Consider the following 5000-nt stretch of genomic DNA (forward strand, 5'->3'; position numbering starts at 1 on the left):
GTAACGTATGGAGAGCATACAAATGAGTACTACTCTCCATATATATACTTTTTTCTTAGTTAGCACAAGTTGAGATGTGCACTTTTGGTACCTTCAAAAACATGACATGTTTGATTCCCGATAAGTGGCCAACGGTTGACCGGCGGGCAAGTTTGACACTTTCCACTTGTAGGCCATCCATATATGATCCTCATATTGAAAAATAAAGTCAGGCCTTGGACCCGTTCGCCGGCCAGAAGCTCCCGAAGAATTTCCTTCGGGCGGGAATAACTCGGGTAGCGGACATCGGACAGACATGGTTCTATCATATTATTCTTCGTATTCGGATGGCCAACAATTCATATATTGATCATAACTGTGTACAATCAAGTCTTCGTGTCCAAATGGCCCGTCCCGTGAATGGCAAAAAATGGTACCGTCGGGCGGGAATAACTCGGGAAGCGGACATCGGACAGACATGGTTCCACCATATTATCCTTTGTATTCGGATGGCCAACAAGTTGTCTATTGGACATAATTGTCCACATTGATGTCTTCGGGTCAAACTGGTCCGTTTAGTGATATATGTACAGTATTTTCTATTATGTATAGGAGAAACGGTATTTCGGTAATTTTGACCAGAAGATGATCATCGATTGGAATGAATTTTCAATATGTGGTAGTAAATAGGTTTGCGATACTAATTAGATATGTCCCGACATTGTGGCCACTACCTGGGCCGCAAAGGCCATCATCTAGTGATTCATTGATTTTCCCGCCAAAACAACAATTTTTGACGGCCCATTATATTTCGGGTGGCGGACATCGGACAACATCCGTACCACCATATTATGGACACTATTCGGATGGCCAAGGTGCTATATGAAGACATAATTGGCCACATGGATGTCTTCTGGTCAAAAGTGCCCGTCCCGTGATTACAACAGTGTACTGTATAGTACAGTACAGTAATGTATGGGGAAATCGGTATTTCGGTAATTTTGACCAGAAGATGATCATCGATTGGGATCAATTTTCAATATGAGGTTGCAAATAGGTGTGCGGTACTAACTAGATATGTCTCGACATTGTGGCCGCTACTTTGGCCGTAAAGGCCAATCAACTACTAGTTACATAGCGATTGCCTCCGCCGAAAACAAAAATTGCCGATAACTCGGTACAGGTTAACCGCCCGAAGTCAAGATTGGAAGTGAATGATTGGCTATTGGTTAGCCACCTAATCAGCCACTCAAAACACTTGGCCAGCCATCGGTTCGGCGGGACCAACATTTTGGGCAAGTCGGTATAACTCGGGTTGCGGACATCGGACAACATCCGTACCAACATATTATGGACAGTAATTGGATGGCCAACAAGTTGTCTGTTGGACATTATTGTCTATATTGTTGTTTTCGGGTCAATATGGCCCGTCCCGTGATTACAACAATGCATTGTATTGTATGTGTTATTAATGTATGGGAAATATAGGTTTTTCGGGGATTTGAACCCGAAGATGGTCACCGATCGGGACCAAACTTCGGGAGAAGATAGCATATAGGTATGCGGTACTGACTAGATAGGTCATAACATTGTGGCCACTACTTACCGATTTACCGTTACTTACTCTCATTTACATGTATGCTATACTGGTGTTACACCTAATATACTGTACATACATTTTTTTGTTTACTTTTTTTGAAAAATCACTACTTCGGTAAACGGCCACCGATCGGGACGTGACATATGTCATTAGAACCGCATTGGTGGCAAGAATATAGTTTGAAAGTTTGGTCCCGATCGATGGTCATCTTCGGGTCCAAATGGCCGAAAAACATGTCTCCGTAGAGAGTACATGACAGACATTTTTCGGATGGCCATTTGGACCCGAAGATGAGGTCAAATCATATTGTGATACATATATGACTTGTTGGCCATTAGTTGGCGGTCACAACAATGATGGTCCGGTCCCGATCGGTTGGCCGTGGCCAGAGTTATTCGGGAATGTTGTTTTCGGGAAAAACGCTTATAACACGACCCCCGGTGGTCAGAGTGAGTGGCCAAACGTATTGACACCATCTAGTCAATGAGGCCTAACAAGATATAGTGACAATTTGGTTACCGAAGTTACCGACGGGCCTCCAGTGTTGTTTAAACATGTCATGTTTTTTCAAGTAGTCAAAGTGCACATCTCAACTTGTGCCTTACTAAGAAAAAAGTATATATATGGAGAGTAGTAGTGTTGAGTACGAGTCAAAGCACTATATGCGGTGTTCACTGCATAACATTTGAGAGAGTCGTATAATGCTATACGATGACTATACACACTATAGGGTGTCAAACCGATTAATGAGAGATAGTCGGTGACACAGTATCGATAACTCTGTGATTCAAACGGCGTAATGCCGATGAATATCAGATTGTCGTACTTTTTGAGGGGACGGCAAGACATGTTCCTCGCTTTATCAACGGGAGAGAGCCGTGCGGTGTAAGTGAGCCAGCTGTTAGTACGTGGGGGTCGACAATACAGACTGCACGCCTTGATTGATTGCACACTAAGACCGCAACTACGGCAACTTAATACATGTCAGGATAGGGATGACTGGCGTCGGTTCGGGTACCACTTGAGTTTCCGCCTATAGTCAAACGCGTAAAACCGTGTCACTGACTGGGAACCAGAGTGCCGATAAACATGAGCAATATGAACGAAGGCTGACTTTGAATAGCGCCGCGATAGGTTGGCTATAACTAACGGATTGAATAAGTTGATAACCGCTATAGCGGTACTGTTGACGGTCTAGTCGATGACTGACCGGCAGTTTGGGATGTGTGATAACGCCGGGCGAAACTAACGCTAGCGCTATACACAGACGCAATGTTAATGTGAACACTGGCCGCTATATTGAAGGCAGTGTGAGTCGGTGTAGGACACCGACAGCAACAACAACACGGACCGTTCGGTTCTGTGTGTGTTTGGCTGAACAGCTACCTGGTTGATTCTGCCAGTAGTCATATGCTTGTCTCAAAAATTAAGCCATGCATGTCTAAGTACATGCCGTATTAAGGCGAAACCGCGAATGGCTCATTAAATCAATCACGGTTCCTTAGATATTGACTGTCTACATGGATAACTGTGGTAATTCTAGAGCTAATACATGCCCAAAAACTTCGACCGGAGACGGGAGAAGTGCATTTATTAGACCAAGACCAATGGGGTTCCCTTGTGGGGCTCCTAACGGTGGTGACTCTGGATAACTGTTGCTAATCGTATGGCCTTAGTGCCGGCGATGAATCTTTCAAGTGTCTGCCTTATCAACTGTCGATGGTAGGTTATGCGCCTACCATGGTTGTAACGGGTAACGGGGAATCAGGGTTCGGTTCCGGAGAGCGAGCCTGAGAAACGGCTAGCACATCCAAGGAAGGCAGCAGGCGTGCAAATTACCCAATCCCAGAACGGGGAGGTAGTGACGAAAAATAACAATACGAGACTCTTATGAGGCCTCGTAATTGGAATGAGAACAATGTAAAACTCTTAACGAGGATCTATTGGAGGGCAAGTCTGGTGCCAGCAGCCGCGGTAATTCCAGCTCCAATAGCGTATATTAAAGTTGTTGTGGTTAAAAAGCTCGTAGTTGGATCTCAGTTCCTAGTCAGACGGTCCACTTGCCAGTGGCTACTGTTTGGCTGAACACTTTACCGACCTTGTCCTATGGTGCTCTTCACCGAGTGTCATAGGCGATCGGTACGTTTACTTTGAAAAAATTAGAGTGCTCAAAGCAGGCGTCAGTGCCCGAATAATGTTGCATGGAATAATGGAATAGGACCTCGGTTCTATTTTGTTGGTCTTCGGAGCATGAGGTAATGATCAATAGGGACAGACGGGGACATTCGTATTGCGGAGCTAGAGGTGAAATTCTTGGACCTTCGCAAGACGAACTAAAGCGAAAGCATTTGTCAAGAATGTTTTCATTAATCAAGAACGAAAGTTAGAGGTTCGAAGGCGATCAGATACCGCCCTAGTTCTAACCATAAACGATGCCGACCAGTAATTCGCCTGAGTTCTCTAAATGACTCGGCGAGGGACTTCCGGGAAACCAAAGTCTTTCGGTTCCAGGGGAAGTATGGTTGCAAAGCTGAAACTTAAAGAAATTGACGGAAGGGCACCACCAGGAGTGGAGCCTGCGGCTTAATTTGACTCAACACGGGAAAACTCACCCGGCCCGGACACTGGAAGGATTGACAGATTGAGAGCTCTTTCTTGATTCAGTGGGTGGTGGTGCATGGCCGTTCTTAGTTGGTGGAGTGATTTGTCTGGTTAATTCCGATAACGAACGAGACTCTAGCCTACTAAATAGATTGCCGACTTATAACGTCGACAACACTTCTTAGAGGGACAGGCGGTGTTTCAACCGCACGAAACAGAGCAATAACAGGTCTGTGATGCCCTTAGATGTCCGGGGCCGCACGCGCGCTACACTGAAGTGATCAGCGTGCATTCAAAAACCTACTCTGTCAAGAGTGGGGAACCCAATGAACCTTCTTCGTGATTGGGATAGGGGATTTTATTCCCCTTGAACGAGGAATTCCCAGTAAGCGCGAGTCATTAGCTCGCGTTGATTACGTCCCTGCCCTTTGTACACACCGCCCGTCGCTACTACCGATTGAATGTTTTAGTGAGGTCTTCGGACTGGCCGGTGCAGCTGCTCTTGTAGTGGCAGCGCTGTGCTCGGAAAGATGCCCAAACTTGAACATTTAGAGGAAGTAAAAGTCGTAACAAGGTTTCCGTAGGTGAACCTGCGGAAGGATCATTACCGTATGTTGTAGAGTTTAACTCATACACAAACGGCAATTTGTTGAACGCAAAAGTCGCTCAATCGATAGATAAGCGGCAAACATATCCCAAACGGTACATAACCGTTCATAGGTGATCACAAGGTACACAACAACAACAACAACAGTGTAACTGTTAGGTGTTGTGTATGAGAGCGACCGATCACCACTGAATATGAACACTTTAGTACCGG

General features: G+C 45.4%; 1 non-coding gene across 1 annotated transcript; it reads left to right on the forward strand.

Moving 5' to 3' along the window:
- The first annotated feature begins 2962 nt into the window (after window positions 1-2962).
- Window positions 2963-4787, forward strand: LOC128961997 (small subunit ribosomal RNA). Its single transcript, XR_008484623.1, has one exon. It is a non-coding gene; the product is annotated as a small subunit ribosomal RNA (ribosomal RNA).
- Window positions 4788-5000: the final 213 nt, after the last annotated feature.

Source organism: Oppia nitens, unplaced genomic scaffold, assembly GCF_028296485.1.
Source record: "Oppia nitens isolate AA-2021 unplaced genomic scaffold, nextdenovo-longstitch-racon4-pilon3 scaffold60_pilon_pilon_pilon, whole genome shotgun sequence".
Lineage (NCBI taxonomy): Eukaryota > Metazoa > Arthropoda > Arachnida > Sarcoptiformes > Oppiidae > Oppia > Oppia nitens.